This window comes from Salvelinus fontinalis, chromosome 2 (genome assembly GCF_029448725.1).
Source record: "Salvelinus fontinalis isolate EN_2023a chromosome 2, ASM2944872v1, whole genome shotgun sequence".
Taxonomy (NCBI): domain Eukaryota; kingdom Metazoa; phylum Chordata; class Actinopteri; order Salmoniformes; family Salmonidae; genus Salvelinus; species Salvelinus fontinalis.
Genome location: NC_074666.1, coordinates 86,341,522 through 86,366,055, shown reverse-complemented (window position 1 = coordinate 86,366,055; position 24,534 = coordinate 86,341,522). Strand labels below are relative to the sequence as shown.

The 24,534-nt window shown below is 40.2% G+C and overlaps 1 protein-coding gene, 1 long non-coding RNA gene and 1 other non-coding gene across 13 annotated transcripts in view; 1 reads left to right on the top strand and 2 right to left on the bottom strand.

Annotated features, from left to right (window-relative positions):
- The first annotated feature begins 743 nt into the window (after positions 1–743).
- Positions 744–24,534, top strand: part of LOC129830234 (axin-1-like) — a 47,026-nt gene continuing 23,235 nt past the window's right edge. The window contains exons 1-3 of one of the 11 annotated variants that reach the window (XM_055892677.1): positions 6,072–6,153; positions 6,330–6,552; positions 15,453–15,650. The gene's annotated coding sequence lies outside the window, so the exon portion shown is untranslated. Of the gene's footprint in view, positions 831–6,071; positions 6,154–6,226; positions 6,553–6,980; positions 8,158–8,232; positions 9,348–15,452; positions 15,651–22,245; positions 22,431–24,534 lie in introns of those variants that run through there. The other 10 variants (XM_055892685.1, XM_055892659.1, XM_055892668.1 and 7 more) reach the window with 10 other exon arrangements.
- trnat-cgu (transfer RNA threonine (anticodon CGU)) lies at positions 1,636–1,707 on the bottom strand. Its single transcript has one exon. It is a non-coding gene; the product is annotated as a tRNA-Thr (tRNA).
- LOC129830279 (uncharacterized) lies at positions 5,344–22,900 on the bottom strand. The gene is made up of 2 exons (XR_008755510.1): positions 22,637–22,900; positions 5,344–6,073 (listed from the first exon to the last, which is right to left on the bottom strand). It is a non-coding gene; the product is annotated as an uncharacterized LOC129830279 (long non-coding RNA).

Sequence of the window (24,534 nt, the reverse complement as noted above, 5' to 3'; positions counted from 1 at the left end):
CGGCTTTACAGTAGCCTGCGTATGTTATACAAATGATGTGATTACTGATTATGCAATCCTCATGATTTGAATCACTGTGCAATCGTTGAACAGTGTCCTTTCATAAACTACACACTTGATTAGGATCAAGCTGACATTTCCTGTACAATAACTGGAGTACAACATGCACATTAATATCATATTTCTGCAATATGCCCCTCTGTATAGAATGTAAAACAACATGTTTTAATATACAGCTCTTGTGTGCATTTAGTGAATTCACTGGGCGTTAGTTGAGTCCCAGACAGTGTCTGGTGGTCCCTAGAGAGTTCAGGTACTCTCAGACACAATCTGTCTGCTACTCTGAGAGACCACCCCCTGAAAAGAACAGCACATTTAATACGACAACTAATCATGCAAACCTAATATCAACACAATAGCATTATCTTAACATTCACAGACAAGTTTAGCGTTCATTGTGCTATTCAAAATGATCAACAACAAAGTCCTATAATTATTAGATAATCGGAGTGACAGTAATACAAATTACCCTCACACCTGCCGGCCCTCCCAGCCCTGGTAGACAGACGACATGACAGCCGCTCCGACCTCTCAAGCCAAACATCTTCCGTGTGTCATGGATATAACATCGCTTTAAACTTACCATGATAATATCAGACCAGTCAGCAGGATAGGAAGGAACGACTGTCTGATTTTATGTGTTGTTGTTTCTTTAAGTATCCGTGCTCCTAGTGGTGAGCTCAGCAGTGTCTGGCGGACTTGACTCAATGCATTTAAATAAAATCTCGATTACCAGCGCCTCCAACATTGCTTCATGGTCACGCCACGAGGTAAGAGAGGCCGTGAAGGGGGTAATGCAGTCTCAAAAACAGACAACAGCAATATGGCATTTATCCAAATATATTTGTTTTTGTTGTTAATTATAGGCTGTTGGGATTCAGAAAAACATTCTAGGGGAGTCGTATCAGAGTCAGAGATGGCGTTGTCCTGCGTAGTTTTCTGCAGCTATTGGGGGGGAAAGTTTGGCATATGCTAGGCCTACTGAAAAATGGAATTATGAGTTTTAATTTCCTAAAAGTATTATACAAATGTTGAAACTGGGAAATGCATTCCTCTAAATCTATGGAGCTTCACACTGTTTTGTGCGTTTATGGTGCCCAGAACAGGGCTCCGCGCGCGCCAAAAAGATTCTCACAATAAGGCTAATGATGAAAGGGTTTGAAAATGCAGATGAAATGGGATGTAACAAAAACAAAACATTGCGTTGTTTTAATGTACAATTCTTGCAAAAGTCCCCATGTCTCTTTTAAAATATGAATATATTGCGCAATTTAGCACAAATTTAGGCAGTTGCTGCCTATATGTCACATTTCACTCTAGCTACAATGTTATGTACACATTGTAAAGGAAAGATTGTATGGACGCATTAAAAACATGAGTGTTTGCTGCCCCCTATTGATGGTAAAGTAGTCCCACACAATGTTTCAAGAGTCATGTATGCAGTCGAAGTGAAAATCAACAAAAATTTGACTGTTGTTGTGGCTAATTACGCTTTCCATTATAAATTCTATTTCGAGTATGGTAATGGTACATAGATTTTTTATTTAGCAGAAATGCTATTGATAATCTCCTAAAAGGCACGGACGGGGTTCGAACCCGCGATCTTCGGTTTACGAGACCGACGCCTTACCACTTGGCCACCGCGCCTGCGCTGGTTAGCGCATGAAAGAGTGTTCCATATCTCATGTAGACGTACATGTTACACAGCGAACTCGTGGCGGCCCTGTGCAGTTAAATTCCACTGAAAATGTTTAATTTAGAATCATTTTTTCATGGCTTATGCCGTGTTCATGTATTTTTTTGTATGTTCTACACTCAAACTATTAAAATTGGAAATAGGTCATGTTTTGTTTAAGACAGAAGTAACACAATTTCACTTGAAAGGGAGTAGCTTGTAGGGCCCCTACCAATGCATGTCAAATATAATGTATTTTATCATAGGCCTATTTAAATTAACTGTCACTTTGGAAGTTACATTTGGTGTGAGTAAAAAAAAAGAATGAGGAAAATAAAATGTTTTACATGAACCACAAGGGGAGGCTATTACACTGCAATGTCTTTCAATACTTCACAAGGCTAGCGAGTACACACACACACACACACACACACACACACACACACACACACACACACACACACACACACACACACACACACACAATTTATGCAATAAACAGTTCAATTAAAATTATTATTCAAACAGCTTTTTACATTTAAATTACCCTTCAAAAATGTGATATTCAATCAGGTTTTCTTTGTTGCAGACATGGGACACATTTGTCACAACATTTTAAGAATGACCCAGCTAGTAATGTGACATTTATGTAATTGCGATTGGCCAAACATTTATATATTTTTTAGGTGCAGTGAAATATGTTGTTTTACAAGGTCAGCCATAGTATTACGGCGCCCTTGAATGCCTTGTTCAAGGGCACATTGACAGATGTTTCACCTCGTCGGCTAAGGTATTCAAACCAGCGACTTTCCGGGTTACTGGCCCAACGCTAACACGTCTGTAATTTTCATCCATCCAAACAGTGCTCAAAATACTTATTGAGGCCTAAACAGGAATGCAGAAACGACAAGGCGTCTAAGCAGAAATGCAATATAATCTGTAACGAAAAAAATGTTTTGTTAACGGCAGTGTGTGTTCTGTGCTGTTGCCGATGTGTTCTTAGAGGCACAGATGGTTTGGTCAGCTGAGTTACACCAGTTGTTTTACTGGGTCCTTTAATCTTCTCCGTTGATGGGTTCTTTGACAGTGGGAGTGGGCTTCAGTCCTACAGCCTGGAGGGAGGAATAAACAAACACCTTTGGGAGAGAGGAGAGAGAGAGAGAGAGAGAAAGAAAGAAAGAGAGCGAAGAGAGAGAGAGAGAGAGAGAGAAAGGAGAGACTGCTAGTGATGGGGGAGGGGAGAGAGGAGAAGGAGAAGGATGAGACAGGAAATGTAAGCGTGAGATGTATCCTTATTTTCAGACTGTTAATTGCAGAACACTGGGAACAGACGGACCAGTATTCAAATTGGATTGCCTGTTCTAGGGGGGAAATGTTACATTGTTACTGAGGGTATATGGCTATAGAAATACAACTCTGTATTTTAGAATACTGCAGATATATGTATGTGTTATTTCTGAGTCTGTGAAAATGCACCCCAGAAAAGGAAAGGAGTTGAACTGCTCTACGGTATTGATATGGCAGGTCAGTACATTTGTATTGCCTCTACATTTAGTGATATAATATGCATGAGGCTGGTGGAGCTCTCACTATCTTCTTCTTCCCCGAAACCTCAGAGAGAAATGCTTGCCTTAGGGCTTTCATTTGATCAGATATCCTAGGGGTTGTTTCAAAGGCTTTCCAAAATGAATAAGACTCATTACCATTGGGAATGAGGCAGTGTTGAAAACCAACAGATGTTGTGGATGAAACCTTGACCTGCTTATCCCTAATCATCAGTACCTAGAGACGAACAAAAGCTTGCTCTGTTTTATGTTAAACTATTCTTGAGGTTTGCTGGTGCTAACAATGTCTTTATTACACTAGTGTTACCTTTTATGCTTAGTAAGTATAGCAAGCAACTATACTGAGCCATATTTAAAACAAAAACGAAATCTAAACGCACACAATGAAAAAGATGAGTTGTGTTTAGTTTGTCTTTGCTTGCTACATCACGGCACAGGCATGGCCAATATCAATAGAACTTCCACCACAGCTAATGAAGTCCCAAATAGTTGTAATTGTTTCGGAAGAAACATAAGCAGAGTGATTTGAGAAGGACAATGGAAATGCAATATGTCATGATGCAATGTTCAGCACACAAATGGTTTGAATGAGCTCTGCTCCTGCCATAGTGTCTATGACATACAGAATGTGTCAGTCAAGATTAGTTGTGGAGGGTGTCTATTGTTTGTTTCCGTTGCTCATTGTTTTGTTTCTGACTGAATTGTAGGTTGAGATTAAAAATGACTGCAGCTGCTGGCTACTTTGTCCCCTGCTGATCATTGGTGGAATTTCATTGTGCGTGGTTTATCTCAGGGTTCCATGTTCTGTAGTCTGGGGATGCTGATAGGTGCAGGGCTGCCCAGTTAGTGAAATGAGGTGGAAACAACACCAATAGTAGGAGATTATTTGTTGGTTCACAGGAATTGTGAAAGCTATAAATATAGGGTATAAAGTGATGAAGCGTGGAAAGTTATGGAATTTGTGGATTACAATAATCATCAACCACAACCCAAAGCATTTCTGAGGCCTAAACGAGGATCCTTGAGCTAAAAAATACTATTGTTAAAACAATTAAAATTGGTAACAAATCTGTAGATCACTAACCAAATTCGGTATAAGAAAGTCACTTGTATAATGAGGATGGATCTTATTGTATACAGTAGTGACTCCCCACAGACACCAATACATTTGAGTCATTCTTATCCAGAGTGACTACACACATTTTTGTACTGGTCCCCTATGGGAATCAAACCCACAACCCTGGTGTTACAAGCTCCATGCTTTACCAACTGAGCCACACAGGACCCTCAGTCAACATCTATTCCACGTTGGTTCAACGTAATTTCATTGACATGACACGGAAACAACGTTGATTCAACCAGTGTGTGCCCAGTGGCTAGAATCAACCAACACAGCAACACACAAGTTAGGTTATTCTTACTTTTCTGCTCTGCCAGGCCCGTATTATAAATGCCAAGCACATACGCCTATAACATCCAGAATATATCACACTCTCCAGTAGCCAGAGCTCAAGGTTCTGCCCAGAGCTCAACTGGTACAGAAAATGAGGCTCTGGCCTTGGACATTCTGATCCACACAGGAGGACATTCATCCTTCTAGCAGTCATTACCAGCCATATCCATTGTCCATTGCACTTCTGTTGATAGGATTTTGTTCAGTGACTTTAACTGGGCTTTACTTCCCATTATGGATGAAGAACAAAGGCCGCAGAACATCTAGTCTTTATAGTAAAGAACAGGTATTTGAGGCATGGAGAATGTAGGGGAACATTTGAAATGAGACTGAAACAATGGTGCCTGCGCTCGTGTTTGAATCTTTATGACAAGAAATTGTATCCCTGAAACTAAAATAGTATGGAGTTTGTAATGTCATACAGCATTGATTTTGTGCACAGAACAGCTCCGTATATCCGTAAACAGAATCGTAAATCAATTCAGTTGTAAACCCTGAGAGCTATTTCTTAGCCTGAAATTACATCGTTATGAGGCATTTTTATTCATGTGATGAAACACCAAGAAACTCACTTTCTGCCTCTGAGCCTCTGAGAATAAGACAATATTTAATGTGGCTATCTTTTTAATAATGCATTGCTCCTTGTTATAGACACACTGGCCAAACTGCTCTTTGATAAGCAGGGCTTGTTTTTCCGTTCATGAGGGGAAATATGGGAGTGAGTGTGTCCATGAAAACACAGTCGGCTTCAAATGAGAAATCCACCACGATGGAATATTACCTGATACACGCACAGAGTACAATATAAAACACTTGTGTGGCCAGAAGTCGTAGCACTTGTAGTTAATTTTGTCCAAACTGAGGTCTTTGAGTGTTTGTCTCTGTGGTCATACAATTCAGATGTCTTCATTTGTGTACATGGCGGGGTAATGTTTGCTTTGTATTTTTGTGGTAGTGTATCTGTTTGACGAGTCTCTCTGATGTAGTGAGGACGTCATAGTCAGAGAATGTGCAGAGAATGCTGGGAGGTGGCAATACGAACAAAATCAAACACAATATAGAGGGGACAATATGTTCCTAACACACCCATGCACACACAGACTATTTTGTAAAATGTGCATCTACAGTACTATAATAGTCACTTCCACCAAATGAAAGATTTGTAGACTGTACTTTAGATCTAGATTTCTTTTCTTCTCTAATCCATCTGTTCAGGTAAAAATACAAAAAATGGCAGGCAAAACTTTCGATCAAATTTCCTCTCCGTGAATATTTCCTCTCTGTAGGTCTGCGTTCCGCTGGGGGAGTGTTAGAGAGAATCTGCAGGATAAGAAACAAATAAGACAAAATAAATCCTTGTGTCCATGACAACTTACAACTCATCTTCGATGAAGAGCGAGGTAAATCAAATCTTACTCCCCAAGCCAGGACTTGACTGCTCCAACATCTCACCCCTCCCAAACATGAATCCCGGCTCTCCTTGATACCACTGGCCAGCTGTTTGTCCTGTGGTGCTCTCTTCTTTTTAAGAGTTACATGTCTTTGAGTTTTGTAGTTTCTCTTGTTTCTATTACAGATGCTGGCCAATGTGCCCAAAGGAGCGAAAAGAGAACCACTGAAATCAAGCGAAAATCTGAAAGTAAAATTTGTTTTAGTGTGGCGCAATCAAGGCAAATGCAAGTGGCAGCCATGGATGTTCGTTGGGGTAGTGTGAATGGAAAATCGGTCATTGTGGGAAGGGTTTGTTGAATCTGACCCTGGCTGCTACAAGACAAGCAAGTGTGAAATTCATATGAAAGGTAAGCAGCTGATAACGCTATACAACAAAGGCAATAATCATCTCTCCCCCTTTTCCCCAATGTTCTTTTCACTACTCTCATCTGCTTATACCTCTTCTCAGTGGCTGTTGTGTGTTTTGTGGCATTTCGCAATCTTCCCTATCCATTAAACACATGCTAGCTTTGATCTAAAAATAACCAAACTTCAGGTTTTATAACAAAGCACAGCTATTTCCACCACTCTCCATGGCTAGAGAGTTTATTTTTTAAACAGACTGGATAAAACCAGACTGGATTGCGGAAGGGGACTCCGTTCAGCTTTGTTTGTTCAAAGCCACTTTCATTTTTGTAATTGTCACCCCTAAGTCTCATCACAAACTGTGATCATATCTGCTAATAGTAAGTGGGCTATTTCTAATGTTTACCCAGCAATTAGGTGCAAATCACTCATGCCTGCGGGGTCTGTTGCTATAGTTACAATAGGATTCTGCAGACTATCATCTGGTCCTCGCATCCTCCAATGGGGTTGCAGTGAAGAAGCTGCAACATGAAGTAAAGATGCACATCTTTCAGCAATCCACTAGTAAGAAACAGAAACAGGTTTATGAGTATAAGAAAGTAGTCTGGAGTGGCAAGCAGGCGACTGCGCCCAGTCATGGCGGACCAGAGAAATCAGAACCGACGACACACTCAGCAGGAGAGCCAGGTGAGAGCTCCGACCATTTTGAGACTTGACTGGTTATTGTACGAAAAAAGTACTTTACGGAACAAAAACAACTGTGACAGTTAACAAGATTATCCTTCAAATCGAGTCTTCGACCATAAAAGAGTCATGTGAGTGGGGTGTCAGAATGGAAGAAGAGCATTGTCGGGATGAAAGCAAAAAAAAATGTAGTCAAAGGCCTCTCAGAATTGTTTTGGTTTCAAATGGCGCGATCATAGAACTCCAGCTGAGCCCTTGTTTACTTACGATATGGTTTTTTGCTCTCGATTTTCGTACATCGGAAGAACGGAAGAACAACAAAGTCGGTATGGTTGGATCAAGCGTTTGTGTCTCTAATACCTTAGTTATCCGTAAAATATGTGACTGAGACTGTACGGGTGACAACAAATTGGCCTAGATCAATCAAAGTCCTCTAAATCTCATTACTCGGAACATCTGACAGAAAGATGTATTCAACAGACCCTATTGAGGAGCTTTGAATTCGGCCTTCCACACATCAAAGGCCTCGGTGCTGAGATTAATTTTTGTTTGGAATCGCTATTTTTTGGGAGAAAAACTAGAAATGTGGTCAGTGAATGTGCGGCGAGGTAAAGGAGAGCGGCCAATGCTGCTGGTTTTGAGCTGCCCCCCTACCAGGCGGCACATGAGCCTGTCGATATGGCGGTTTGATGTCAGTCAGAAAAGAAGAACACCCACAACAATCGCAGAGGGGGCCCGGACGGAGAGACAAGAACAGAGTAAGAGAGGGGAGAAAGGAAAGAACCATCGACAGATGAACTCAGTCGTGATTAAAGATGGCGGCTCCGCATACCGCAGACTGCGTAGCGCGGGACGTGATCCATAGCAAGACAATCGGAGCAGTCTGCATTTCAGCAGAACAAAAACAAGCATCGTGTAACAAGGTAAATTCAAATGGGAGGTGGTAGTTATGCTGTCTGCACAGCTTTGAACCTTTGAGAGCGATGGCTGCTTTTGCATTGTTTATCGCTCCATTTCTTTGTCATTTCGAAACAGTTTCCGTTTTTTCTTTCCCAGATGATCTTGCTACTGTCACGGGCCTCCTTGTTTGCCAAGGCAGAGCACATCAATTGTTTTGACTGCTTGAAGTGCATCCCAAGCCCAAAATACTGGGCATAATGACAAGCTTTCATGCCTAATTTCATGTGCATTTGTCCAACCCAACAGATCTTCTATGATCAGAGGACTTTCGCCATTGGGTGCATGGCCACCGCTGCATGTCACTTCAGGGTTCCATTCCATAACAAACATAAAGCAGCCTGAATATGTAGTTATATTATATGCATGTTTCGAAGAGTAGAAACTATAAGTAGTAATATAAACTCAAGACGGCAAATCGTTTAATCCTCTGTGCCTAATCCACTCTTGGGTTTGTTAGTCACGATATATTCAGCAATGACAAAGAACATCAGCAGGACTCCAGAATACATTTTCTGACAGTCTTTCACGTATTGCTCTTTTAAGACGTTCAAGCACTAAAAAGAACAGCATATCAATACACCAAAGAGACACTCTTTCTTTTAAGTCCCTTCTATTCAAGTAACTTAATTATTCTTGACCAAAGCTTGCACTGTGGTTCAAAGTATCCGCAGCTGAAAAATACCCTCAGCCGCTGAAAACATTTGTCCGTGTTTAATTTCATTGAGTCTTGTTCATAGTTTTTTAATGAGAACCTTGAGACAAATACATCTTTTTTATTGCTTTTGTTCTTATGCAAACTACATTTTTTTGTGAGTGACTTGAAAACTACTGGTTTTGAAACATGATACCGCCTTGTGTGTACAAAGAAGTAGAGCATTCATTTTAATGTATAGATGGGCTATTGTCAAGTGAAGAGGCCTCACCAGAGATAAGCCTATTTCAAGCAAGGCCTACAAGGGAGTGAAAATCCACATTGGCAGCTGGAACAAAAGGCAATAGAAAAGAAGATCTGGGGATGTATTAAGTTGTTACGATTATTCTATGAAAGGAAGCTTGCATCATTCAATTAGATGATTGCAGATTTTTTGTTGTTGATTGCAATCATTTTTTATCCTGTCACGGAGGAGAGGAAACACAAAACATTCTGATGAAGGTGATTTTTAATTCTTCGTCATTTGTTTTCATTGTCTGTATTTTAACCTCAAAACCACATTATTTATCTTGGTTTATCCTAATTCAGTCCAACGATAATGCAAACAAATTAATCACATCAAGTAACAAATGTGAAATTAAGGATTTATTCATGTTTATTAAGAAAAATGACGGTGTATGCATTGTATGTATGCTTCGTCCATCCATCTCTGCATCTTAAAACTGTTCGTAGTGGAGCTAGAATGGTGGCAATTACTATATTTACAGTAGTATTGAGTCGATGCCTATTTTGAAAGATCTCTCTACAGCCAACAGTGGTTCTCCAGGGCAGTATGAAAGGAAGTCAAAGGAACATCTGCAGGTCTCATTACTGTTCCCTCTCAATCTCAATCGGCCGTTATGGCTGTCATTGCCTGTTTATTGAAAGCTTGAGCCGCATATTATTCAGTCACGGCCACTGAAATAGTTGGAACAGAACTTGAGCATTTTGAATGGGTACATGAATTAGTGACATACAGCTGAGAGATCGGAATGTCTTTTGTCTTCGTTCCTGCTGATTAGGATGTAGGAGTGATTGTCCAGCATGTCCTCAAAGGAAGTTAGAAACTCTGAAATAAAAAGCAATGAATCAAGTAAGTAGGCTTAAGTGTAAAGTACATGTGCGCAGTATCCTAAACTGGGTCATAAATGCCATACACAAAATAGGAGTTTATGTGTCTGGACTTTTGGCAAAGTGGTATATAGCATGTTGGGTTGGCAAGCATCATGTAACTACAGATCCCATTCTCAATACTATCCACATTTCTACAGCAGTGAATAATGTGTCACATACTGAAGTCATTTAGAGAAATAACTCCGCAGTCAGTAAATTATCCCAAAAAGGAGTGAAATTGCAAAAGAAAGGCATGCCTGTTGTTGCTTCATTCCATTTCATGAGCTGATATTCTGGGATGTGACCTTTAACATTGTCACGTTCGAACTTGCACATTGGTCGTTTTTCCCCCCTCACCAATGAGACTTTACTGTCTTTAAGCAAACACAGCTCTCAGATGTGCAAATGAGATAAAATGGGCAGGCCCGTGGGAGAGCCCTGAGACTTATTTTGGATTTACAGGAAATGTGTCTGGAAAATGAGAAGCTAAGCAATCTTAAGGAGAGGAGGAGGAGATGAAATTGAAATACCACTTGCTATGCAGAAAGCTCATTTCATGTCATCACGGTTTAAGACAGTGCATGAATTCCCTGCGTGGCCTGGCCCAGGCTCCATTCTTGTGTGATATAACTCACTGGAGGGATCCCTGTAGAAGCATTTTCATCTGCTGTAGGTGAGCAGATGGCTGGGCCACAGACAATGGAGAACATGAAAGACACCTAGAGGCCTGGTTTAGGTTACCTTATCATCTTCGGCAGCTGTGAATTGCAGCACAGGAAATCAAGTCCGCCAGAGCCCATAGGTGGCAAATGTTTAAGCTGCTGTTAATTCAGATATGAACATTTTGACTTCTGGTCTACGAGATACAAATAAAGATGGAGTATTCCGTTGCGTGTACCTGTTCGTTCTATTCACTTGTAACACGATGGATCTCAGTTCAGTGAATATCTGACTATGGGCTCAACTCAATCAAGCTCACATTGCAGTAGCATAAACATGCTTTTCCACACTAGGTAGTCCCCCGCAGGTAAATGTTTACCATTTTCAAAACAAGACTTGTAGTCTTTGGTGCAGAAAGAAAACAACACAATTCTATGTCAGGTCTGATTGAATCCCAAGTTTTATTTTACCACTAATGCTAAAAGGCCTCATGTTAAATTATAACTCAATTCATAACACGTACTATGTTGACGGTAAAGCAGTAGGATGATTAATTGTCCATTAATATTCTCTTGCAATAAAGCAGTATGGTATTTTGCATGCACAGCACAGCAACTTTGTAAACCTTGCACTTTCCACACCGCATGCATTCAATATGTTGATACTATACCAACAGATAATACATATTACTTGGACCGTTACAATGAATTGAAGGAATCATCCATGGGTATAATATAAACATTGCATTATTGTACCCAAGGGTTTGTCTCCTGATAATTCAGAGAGGAAGACAAATTTAAGCATAGCTGAAACCAAGATATGTTCCTCTGTATTGCATCACTTAGTATTGTTTCACGTGTACAGAAAAATCATCAACATTTGAGACATAGTTTAACAAAGGCATTCAAAAGGAAATCCTTCTTATGTATAGTATATGTCCCTGTTTTAGGAGTTAACTACCACCATGATGTAATGATGTCAGGTTAATGTGTAACGTAGAGGGTATGATAGGGTTGGGATTACCACCCTGAACATTGTATCTGATGTCCTGACCACCTTACTCATGCTATTCTCTAGCTCTGCAACATGCAATGATAGGATTTGTTGATCATTTAACTGTTTGTTGATCTCAAAGTGATTATATTACAAGCACCAAAAGGCTCCATTTTTCCAATTATACTTATGAGAATAATGTGTAATATTGTTATGTGAACTTTTGTGAATACTTATAAAGGAAACGACCTCATTATTTACAAGTGGAGACAGTCGGATGGCATGGTGTCAATAAGAAAGCGAGAGCAAGTGCTTGGTTAATGAAGGTGTTTTATTTTGTTAGATAATAATACGCTGCAGTGGATGACTTCATTGTACACCCTGGGATCTATTTTAACAAACTAACCTCTAACATAAATCTAAGTGCACTCAAGTTGTGGGTGTGTCAGAAATATTTTTGCTATTTTGACAGTGGGAATTATGGGCGCAAGTTGTAGGTGTTACGAGGGCTTGACCACTCACTTGCCAATGAAAAACTGCTCCGAAGCTTTTTGTGGTTGCTTTAAATTGTGTCTTTACGGTGTTTGGTGTTCTGTTGTCATAAACTCCGGCGGTAGAAAATGGATGTTCGTCCTATCTGAAAGATAGGACTACTAGTTTATTAAATAGCATAGAGTATAATAACATAGGGTAGTAACACTATAATAGTCCTAGTTATGACAAATGTTTATGCATCCAAATTTTCATATGCCTTTTAAAAAGGGTGATGTCCTTCAACATGGGAATGTTGCATTCAAATTTCAGTAGCCTTTAGCCTAAATTTCATTGCATATCCGAACAATAGACATTGCCTACCAAATGTTATAATAAGATTAGCCTACCTTCGCAGTGATATGGCCTGTATGGTAACTTTGCCATGTGAAGAATTTTACAGGTAAACAAACAAACACACAGTCAAATATTAGTCTACCTATAGGCAGAGGGGTTGGTTGCCTCCCACAATGTATCCACCTAGGGTCGGGGTTACCAGACTATGCAAATATGAATAGAATAGCGGATTCAGCACCACGGACAACAATCAGAATTCAACTAAATGATTAACGAGAAACAAGCAGATTTTTTAACTACTTTTTTTGTAAATAGGCTTCCTACACATAACAACTTGATGTTTCTAAATAGGCTTCCTACACATCACTACTTGATGTTTCTAAATAGGCTTCCTACACATAACAACTTGATGTTTCTAAATAGGCTTCCTACAAATAACAACTTGATGTTTCTAAATAGGCTTCCTACACATCACTACTTGATGTTTCTAAATAGGCTTCCTACACATCACAACTTGATGTTTCTAAATAGGCTTCCTAAACATAACTACTTGATGTTTCTAAATAGGCTTCCTACACATCACAACTTGATGTTTCTAAATAGGCTTCCTAAACATAACAACTTGATGTTTCTAAATAGGCTTCCTACACATCACTACTTGATGTTTCTAAATAGGCTTCCTACACATCACAACTTGATGTTTCTAAATAGGCTTCCTACACATCACAACTTGATGTTTCTAAATAGGCTTCCTAAACATAACTACTTGATGTTTCTAAATAGGCTTCCTACACATCACTACTTGATGTTTCTAAATAGGCTTCCTAAACATAACTACTTGATGTTTCTAAATAGGCTTCCTAAACATAACTACGTGATGTTTCTAAATAGGCTTCCTACACATCACTACTTGATGTTTCTAAATAGGCTTCCTACACATCACAACTTGATGTTTCTAAATAGGCTTCCTACACATAACTACTTGATGTTTCTAAATAGGCTTACTGACATCGTTCATTCAATGGGCATCGCACGTGTCTAAAGTTTTTTTTAAGGGAGCTGGACATAAATATTATCCAAAAACTGCTCCCAAAAGTGTTATTTTAATATAACATTGGTGAAATGCTATTCTACTGATAAGGATACCGGGTGCCTCCGCAGGCTAATTCCATGCCACAGACAACTGCCCTACTGCTAAGACCAGCTTTTGGTCTGTCTTTAATATCCCCACAGCGCTGCCTGAAATTGGCACTTTAGTGCACGTTTTTAAGGACACACCTCAAATATTTCCGCCCCTCCCACCTCAGCGTAAGCGAGCTGATATAAGACAGGTAAATTACCGACCCAGGCGCAATGGTTTGAAAAGAGCAGGGTGCCTGCTTTAAGAGGTTGAAATTGCACAATATTGTGCATTTGAGAATTGTGCTGGGTTAACGGCAGCCGAAAATAGAGCCCTACACCTTTACGAGGCTGTCACCGTGACATGTGCTGTGTCACGTACCATTCTGTTCCTTAGCTGGGTTTATGATCAGGGATGCCCTTGAAAGCTAGTTAATATCACTTGAGACAGATAGACTGTGACATGGTGTCATGATTTTAAAGGTCAAGGAGAGACCATTAAACTCCCTAAGTATATGGTAATGGTGGTACGTAAAAAATCTCTTGCCACCCCAAACTTGATGTGTACCCCATCTTTATTTTTGTTACTGCACTGTGCTTTCACTTGCATATCAACTGTATATTCCAACCAAACCTTGTAAGGCAGGTAACAAGATTTGCCATACCTGCAAAGCAAATGTGATTTCGTATAACACAACGGTTTGTTGGACCTTCACTGTACCTTTGCTGCTGAGGAATTGGCATTGGTCAGAAAAGTTAGACTGATGCCGGTTACACTTGTGATTACACACTCAGTGGAGTTTTCCTTATTCAAACTTGTTCTGAGGGCAGCTCTGCCTTGAGGGCAGGACAGAAGACAGCCCTTACTGTCAATAACACACCCACCCCTTACTAGCTTGTCAGCTGCCTTGTAGGTACTAGCAGCCTGCACCTGTCATGTCATTTGTCAATCAGTCCCAAGGCCAATCAACAGGTAGCTGATTGGCATCTACAGCTGCCAGTCGCAATCCCTACACATCATACTAGAGGAAAACTGCCGAACACAGCTGTCAAATGATTCTAATAGTTTGCTCTATGGGGGGGAACATGATGTCCATAAGTTATGTGCAGACATCGATATAATGTAAAATGAACGTGCCACAAGCCAAACAAAATTCATGTTAGGGTTAACGATTATTTGAAGGCAGCTTCAATGGCTTTACGTAATACTTTATGCAAGACTGACCAGAATTGCAAAGGTATTTCCTTAATCTGTGTAAATCGTTTCTCTTGCTGGTCAGCTGGTGTTGAGCTGAATTGGTATTCCCTGGACTCCTGGAGCCCTGGGGTTTGTTCGCCGTGGGGGGCCCAGCGATCAAATCCAGGGCCCAGGAAGGACAGAGAGAGGGCTGGGTGTGCAGCTGCTGATGGCATCTGATGGGAGATCTGCTCTGTCGTTTCCACTCAATTGGGGAACACTGCTACAGACCTTGTGTTATTATTCACCAGGTTATGGTAATGTTGAAATAGCCCCTTATCTGGATGACAGTGCTACATAGCTGACAAATATTGAAATAAACACAGTCTTGAGTTAAAAAGGGGTACAGCAGTACGTCTCGTTCAGGGTGCTGTTTCTGGCAGGTTTTAGATATTATTTTGAGATGCTGGTTTATTCTCTAAATAATGTCATAAATTCATTTGATGTTTATGCATTTCTTCAATTTCTATTTGAGTGAGGTGTCAAAACTTTGAAAAATAAAAGCACAAGTAAAATCTTCATTAGCATTTCACATCCTCGGAGCATTGTTGTCAAATTGAACATATTTTATATTTGGTGATAATGCAACCAAATGTTTTCTTGTTCCTCTGTTTCAGAACCGAATGGATAAAAAATACATCCTGGTATGGCAAGATTCTCCATGGGCAGGCACCTTCATTTTGCTAGTATTGAGAGAGATGTTGTCTTTACTGGCACCTGATTTATCCAATGAGATTGCAATGGGAGCCTCAGCAAATGGGTGTCAAATTGGAGGAGAGAAATCCATTAAACAATGGAGTAACATTTTACTAAAGGTAAGGCATGCTGCTTTACATAATTAAGAAATATTTCATTATTTTATTTCAGAACTTGTGGCACTTTTCAATATGGAGCCTATTCATTATGTTATGTCTTCAGTCACGTGGGCCTGCAGCCTAAGACTTGAGCTCTTGTTTATAATGAGACACAGATGTCAGGCAGATACCGTATGGCTGTGAACAGTGCCGCATGTCCTCCTCTCTTCATCATCATCATATAGAATAGCCCATGGTTAGGTGGGGTCTTTCAAATGGTTTTCTTCACCGAGAGAATAGAGCATCCTTTTACTAGCACACCACTCTGCTGCTCTTTCTGTATCTCTTCTGAACATATTTCTTGGAAATGTTATACACACCGCACACTGCTTGTTGTGCAGTCATATGTAGACACTCCATGTAGACACTCCAGATAATAAATGCTTATACCATGGCAATGTTTGAATACTTGTTTCTGATTGGCTTGAAGGGCATTCTAGAGTGTGCATTATTTCCCTATGGCGCACGGTAGAATTTTGAAAACAAAAGTGAATTGAAAACATTAATGGCATTGTTCAATTTGATTTTCGTAATAGAAAGCTAGGACTGATGGTTTGGTTAGCTAAACTAGGAAGACTGTTTGGTTACCATCTAGTAGACTTGCTAGCTACTTCAGTGGATGTTAAACACATTTCGAGCAGCAAATGAACACGTCTAGTGGCCAGTGTGTTCAATTACAGCCATGGTATAAAAGGGACAATCAACTTGTTGCTCTATGCGTTCTCTGGAAAATAATGCAACTCCGTGGAAGGTCAGTTCCACTCCGCCAGTGTGTCGTTCATTAGTTTCCATAGAATGCATAGCCTCTTATCCCTTACATAATGAATACATGTACATGTGTCATAGAGGAGGTGTGATTAGTGCAGGGGCACTGCACTCCAAGTCACTCTGTTGACAGACAATTCCTCTAGTCAGCCATGCTGTGTCATTTGAGACCTCTGGCATGCTGTGTGCCCTTGTGGCTACAACGGTTGAATAATAGTGCACTTGAATGCAACTGCTTCGTCAGGAAATCTTCACAGAGGCAATTCTCTATAGGAGGAGAGAGAAAGTTCTGACTTAAAGAAATGTATGTCACTGTAGTTTACAACTTGTCCTCATTGTTTATGGCTGATTACAGCATGATGGAAATTATATTTGCATGAAAAATCACAACTTTAATGTCTCACAGAAGGGACAAACAAAATATAAATGAAACGTTTCATGTGTGTATATAGTACCCCTTTGGGTGAGTGTACATTCCCTAAAAGTGGACTTCTAAATATTGGCATGTTGGAGAAATAAAGTTAATAAGAAGTGTTATGGATGTTAAATTAAATGGACATCTTTTTTGGGGAGACTGATGCTGTGCATCCCGAGTGGCACAGTGGTCTAAGGCACTGCATCGCAGTGCTAGCTGTGTCACTACAGATCCTGGCTTGATCCCAGGCTGTGTCGCAGCCGGCCGCGACTGGGAGACCCATGAGGTGGCGCACAAATCTAACCCACAACAATGCTGGGTTAGACCGGCCGGGTTGTCCTTGCCCCATCGCACTCTAGCGACTCCTGTTGCGGGCCGGGCCCAATGCACGCTGACACGGTTGCCAGCTGTACGGTGTGGCTGGCTTCCGGGTTAAGCGAGCATTGTGTCAAGAAGCAGTGCGGCTTGGCTGGGTTGTGTTTCAGAGGACGCACCGCTCTCAACCTTCGCCTCTCCCGAGTCCGTACAGGAGTTGCAGCGATGGGACAAGACTGTATCTACCAACTGGATATCACAAAAAAGGGGTAAAAAAATATAACAAAAATAATAATAAAAAACAAACATAACTACAGGCAGCCTGAATAGAATGCCAGGCACCACCTTTAAAAAAAATCTTTAAACATATACAGCTTTCCTCCAGTGTTAGTTATGAAGATGAGATGTTAATGAAGCAATACAGTCCCGTTGAATGTTGATACAAATATAAGCTGTTTTTGTAATAAACAAATTGTTGATACACTCTTCTCATCTTTCTATCTAAAAAACAGCACTGCATTCATTGTATGAGTAATCAGAATATATTTTCCAAGAGAATCTTATCTAGAACCCATCATTTTCAAGATATCAACAATTACTTCAGGGCAAGTCTGAAGAATACTTCTCAGAACAAGCAGTCATAATGGGGTGAATTCAAAAGCTTCTGAAGCTAAGATATGATACATCAATATCCATCCCATACACAACCGTTATGGATGTTAAGGATATCATTGCGCTGAAAAAGGATACTCATAATGAAATGTAAGAAACCAATTATAGACCATATGAAACCTTGTTGAAAGTTGGCTTTACGGAGAAAGTTTCAAGATGATCCAATGTAAGGTGCATATTTTACAAAAACGTTTCCTGGATAGATGTTACATTGTCTGTTCCAGTCACCCCACTATCTTTATAAGATAGTAGAAAATGAAACAAAACTTTGGCCTGTATTGCTTCATTAACATCTTCAGAACTAACACTGGAGGACAGCTGTGGGTGGAAAAACAAGCTCTGTGAGCCCTTTCTGAAAAACCTTTTTTGAGACATGGCAGCCTACTCTGTAATGGTCCAAATTTCCTACATAAACTGGTCAAATAAAGCTTGAACTCCAACATATAGAATAATTATCAAGTGGTTTCATTTGGAAATGACTAACTTTATTTGTACATGTTCAGGTTGACCTTCCCACGGAATCACCCTTATCTTATTTGTATTGCACAGTGGTGTACATTGAAGCATACCATGGTGGCATAAAATCTGCACTTCAAAGACAAGACTCAAAAGAATGTAACAAGAATTGACCCTTCATACGACTTATTTCTCAGAGTCTTTCGTATTTGTCCATCTTACTTTAAAAAACAATAAAAAATGTATTGACCTGATAAGAAGAGTCAACGAAAAAAAGGATGAGGTCACTGAATTCTCAGAAGAAGATGGCTCCAGGCCAATCATATAAAGTAGATAATTTACAGTACATGACACACACCTGTTTGTAAAAAAAAATTGCCTTTGGAGGTGAAAGAGTTTATGAACAAGAAAAGATAACTTGAAAAATTCCAGCAAATAGCCTGAGCAAGGTCAAACCACATTTTGTATTTTGTTAGTGCACACAAAAATTCAGACCAATGAGAATTTTTTCCCCCCAAATAATTATTTTTGGTTGACAAATGTGTCATTAATTGAATAGAAATTACAGTTGAAGTCAAAAATGTACATACACCTTATCCAAATACATTTCACCTCCGTTTCACAGTTCCTGACATTTAATCTGAGTAAAAAGTCCCTGTCTTAGCTCAGTTAGGATCACCACTTTATTTTAAGAATGTGAAATGTCAGAATAATAGTAGAGGGTGATTTATTTCCGCTTTTATTTCTTTCATCACATTCCCAGTGGGTCAGAAGTTTACATACACTCAATTAGTATTTGGTAGCATTGCCTTTAAATTGTTTAACTTGGGTCAAACATTTCGGGTAGCCTTCCACAAGCTTCCCACAATAAGTTGGGTGAATTTTGACCCATTCCTCCTGACAGAGCTGGTGTAACTGAGTCAGGTTTGTAGGCCTTCTTGCTCGCACACGCTTTTTCAGTACTGCCCACACATTTTCTATAGGCTTGAGGTCAGGGCTTTGTGATGGCCACTCCAATACCTTGACTTTGTTGTCCTTAAGCCATTTTGAAAGTATGCTTGGGGTCATTGTCCATTTGGAAGACCCATTTACGACCAAGATTTAACTTCCTGACTGATGTCTTGAGATGTTGCTTCAATATATCCACATAATTTTCCGTCCTCATGATGCCATCTATTTTGTGAAGTGCACCAGTCCCTCCTGCAGCAAAGCACCCCCACAACATGATGCTGCCACCCCTGTGCTTCATGGTTGGGATGGTGTTCTTTGGCTTGCAAGCCTCCCCCTTTTTCCTCCAAACATAAGGATGGTCATTATGGCCAAACAGTTCTATTTTTGTTTCATCGGACCAGAGGACATTTCTCCAAAAAGTATGATCTTTGTCCTCATGTGCAGTTGCAAACCGTAGGCTGGCTTTTTTATGGCGGTTTTGGAGCAGTGGCTTCTTCCTTGCTGAGCGGCCTTTCAGGTTATGTCGCTATAGGACTCGTTTTATTGTGGATATAGATACTTTTGTACCGGTTTCCTCCAGAATCTTCACAAGGTCCTTTGCTGTTGTTCTGGGATTGATTTGCACTTTTCACACCAAAGAACGTTCATCTCTAGGAGACAGAATGCGTCTCCTTCCTGAGCTGTATGACGGCTTCGTGGTCCCATGGTGTTTATACTTGCGTACTATTGTTTGTACAGATGAACGTGGTACCTTCAGGCATTTGTAAATTGCTCCCAAGGATGAACCCGACTTGTGGAGGTCTACAATTTTTTTTCTGAGGTCTTGGCTGATTTCTTTTGATTTTCACATGATGCCAAGCAAAGAGGCACTGAGTTTGAAGGTAGGCTTGAAATACATCCACAGGTACACCTCCAATTGACTCAAATTATGTCAATTAGCCTATCAGAAGCTTCTAAAGCCATGACATAATTTTCTGGAATTTTCCAAGTTGTTTAAAGGCACAGTCAACTTAGTGTATGTAAACTTCTGACCCACTGGAATTGTGATACAGTGAATTATAAGTGAAATAATCTGTCTGTAAACAATTGTTGGAAAAATTACTTGTGTCATGCACAAAGTAGATGTCCTAACCGACTTACCAAAACTATAGTTTGTTAACCAGAAAATTGTGGAATGGTTGAAAAACTAGTTTTAATGACTCCAACCTAAGTGTATGTAAACTTCTGACTTCAACTGTACATTCCCCTCCACGTGGGCCAGCCCACTACCAATTAGAGTTCTATCCAATGAGCTCTAGCCCCTCACATTTGAGTGACAGCTAGGAAAAGGCCTGCCGAGCATTATCCAACGAGATTGCAATGCAGGCCCAAAGGCTCAGTAGACACAGGAGAGAGAGAGAGAGCAATTACTTTGTGCACATATGTTGCATAGTACGCAATTTTCGGGGACCACTTTTGGCTCGTGAGTGATACTTTCAGAACTACTGGCTAAAAAGTATACAAAAATACACAGATAATCTCTTTAATAAAATGTGTCTTGAAGCACATAGTTATATCTAACCTCAACCAGGTTACAACAACACTGGTTGTAACTAAGTATACCTCAAAATGTTTACTCTGATCATTTTACACAACACCAGGACCTCCAATTCTAGAAGGGCTGCACATGCCAGATTTGTGTTGGCTCATTCAGTTCAGGTGTAAATCCCCCCTAAAATATAATGTAGTTGAAAAATATGTACAGTCATTCTCTGTACTTTTTGAATGATCTAATCTAATCAAACCATCAAGACCAGTAATGGCTTTCTGCATTCCAATGGCCTTTGATCTCAGTACAATAAAGCCTTGAGATTACAGACCTGATTGTTTGCAGGTGTGTGCAGCTAGTTTGCAGGTCTAGATCAACACACAATGTGTGAATACACAGTCAAAACACATATTGCCCTTGCAAATATACATTCCAGTAAAAATAAATGTTAATTCTTACTCCCTTGTGTATTTCTTAAAGGGGGCAAAAGATTCAAATAGCAAGTTGAAAGACCCCTGCGTGAACTTTTGTCTAAGCATTTCTCTCCTTTGGTCAGGTGGAGGAATACAATCACAGGCATACCTTTGATCTCTATCTCTTTACAAGCTGTGAGAAGGGAGCTAGAAGAGTTAAAGAGTACTATCATACCACCCTGCATTTCTCTTTGGTAAACTCCGGCAGAGCTGATAGAATTAAATGATAAGATACAATAATTCATTGGCTGTTGTAATGTAGTGGACATATGTGTGATAATAAACCTCTCTCTGGCTCTCTTCTTGTGTGACCTTCAAGGTAGATAAGCTGCACTCCATGTTCATATTCCCTGTGTGTTGATATTGATGTTTCACGGACATTTTCAAAGTGAACTAACTACAGTACAGTGGCAGCAGGCGAACACAATTACTCCATTCTTCATTATTCTGTGCCAGCCGTATACATAAAAGAACGGGGGAAAGGACAACCACATTAAATTATTACTTGCCTTTTTGAATCTATATTCTCAAAACAGTTCCTTGGCAACAGTTCTTGTGAAAATATTGTAAATAGCATTCCTATAGAGACAGGTGGTCTACTGTCTCTTATTGCCACATCATCTGCTTTTACATGCGGCATTGTTCCGCTCCTTACAAATGTTATGTTTATCTCTGTAAGAATATCGCTTATACATTTTTTCCATGATATGAGCGTTTTCAGTTGACCCTTTTCTGCCAAAGGATTTCCAAATAACGGTATAGATGTAACGTTATCATTCTAGGCTTTTGATTTGTTTAGATGGTTTGATCAGGTTGTCTTTATTATCAGCAATACATGTGATAACAAGATATTGTCGCCTGGGTAGAGAAAGCTACAATATAGAATATTTGAAGAGAATGCACATCATCCCTCTCTCTCCAGTTCAGGCCCCCCCATTCCATTTCTTCTACACCGCGACAGTATGTTTTTTGAACGCTCGTGGCGCTGTACATCTTCTGAACCACCACACAGACAGGAGTGCGAGACAGCCATGGAGAGGTGGAGAACGGACTGTTTTCTTTGTTATTTTTAAACTCTTGCTATTCGCATCTATGACACGATTCACAGTGAGCTGTACAAGCAAAAATTCCCGATGCACTCGAAAACGGCAAGTAGGTTTTCACAGGTGAAGTATAGAGCACTTTTTTTTCAGCTCATGGTTTGGGATTGCGGTAGCCGGAGATGATATGTGCCATCGCTTTGCTGTGTGTGTGTGCGCTAGTCAATTCCGAGATCGAGTGTTCTATCTCTGCTGCGTCTTTTATCGATTCTGGAAAATGGTGTGGTGTTGGTCGTGAACAACTCTGAACATTCATTACCTAAGATACTTACATTTTAGTAGGCAAATAGTGTTGCAAAGTTGTGTACCAGTCGGTCGGCTGCGGAAGGGCCTGGCTGTGTGTACGGAGTTTGTTTCTGCCTCCCCTCCCCCATCCGTTTCTGCTGCTGTGCTGCTCATACTCAGAGGCCAAGACATGAATGCAATGAATGTAGGGCTCACTTCAAAGCATTAGGGATGGTAGGGAATGGGTGTAGTAATACAGTTATAGTAGCGACAGATTACGCTCTTTGGAAATGTACGTGCATATTACGAAACTGAAGACCGCAACACAGTATTTGTGAATGTGCGCATGATAATACTTGCACGATCTACGTGTTCACAGTTGGAATCATATCACAGCCTGTTCTTGATAATGTGATCTTGCTATTTTGGTAAATGTGCTACTACGTAGGCTACATTGTGGTTTAATAGAATTCCAGCATCAATATTGTTACTTTTTTTTTGTTCCAGTATAACGTCAGCTTCCTACATGTTTGTTACGTTGTTACTGGAAGGCTATGTTGCTAAGTTAATTGATTCCAACTGTGTTGTTTTGGTATTGTACACAGTGAAAGTTGTGAATTCATTGTAGGCTTCGTTTTTCATTATCACCTAAGCTTTCCCCCCTGATTTTTAAATTGAACCGTTTAATTACAGCAGTAAAGAGGGGAACTTAGATTTATGGTTTGATATTGACATGATAAATTGCATATAATGTTGATGATTGTACAAATCATTCTGAGTAGTTGGCTGAACTAATACCTAGTGGTCAAAGCAGTTGTCATTAGCTAACGTCCACACCTACTGTGTCAATTAAGATCAAATTCTTATTTACAACGAGACCTCCGGTAGCCGCAGCAGCACGTATAACACACACATAGGTTAAACAATATCATAGATACAACAGTCAAAAGTACACACAATGTCCAACCAGTAAACCAGTCAGTAAGATATTGAGTAATGTGCAGCATTTAATTAAGAGGTAGTGGGAAAACACATGGAGCTATCAGTTAAAATCTCAGACAGTTTGTTTTTAAATGTACCAGTTGGCCCAAAAGAGCATAGTTTGTGTTTTTTTTAACCATGGTCCAGTCTCTAGCAGCAGGTAATTGAAAAGCATTTTCACCAAAGATACTGAGTGTCTTGGGGATTGCCAGGTTTATGTAATTGCTGGATCTCAGGTTGGTGTTGGTGGTGCGGAGTCTTAGTAGCAAGCTGAGATAAAGGGAGGCCTTGCCGAGGAGGGACTTGTAAATGAATGTGAACCAGTGGGTTTTATGTCATACATGTAGGGATGGCCAGTTAATGAATGACTATAAGTCACAGTGATGGGGTTGGAATGGGACACTAGTGACAACGCTTATGGCAGAGTGGTAAAGTACGTCCAGTTTATTGAGGGTGGACTTTGGGGCCATATTGTAGATGACATCACCATAATCCAGGATGGGATTATTGTCATTTGGACCATGGTGTGTTTAGTGCTGTGTGTGAATTAAGATTTGTTCTGGTAGAGAAAGCCTATTCTGGACTTGACCTTTGCTTGAAGATTATTGTAGTGCGTGTGGAATGATAGTGCCAGATACCCAGGTATTTATCTGAGCTGGCATTCTAAGTCAGTTGGTGTCTAGATAGATGAGAACATTCTAAAGATATTGAGAATCTTGAAATGTAACATTTTAAAGAGAAGTTATCACATTTTTGTGTAGATTCATCATCACTGTCAATGTGAAAAGAAGAAATTGAGGATAGTTAGTGGTTCATTGCACTGTGATGTGTAAAAGAACCTGTCTGTCCACTCCATAGTTCCCGGACAGCCACGGGGGAGGGCCACTTCCTCCAGGTCTCAGCAGGGACTGAAAATATTTGACTCAAGGTCGTCCTCTGATATGATCAGTCGGAGTGCCTGCCT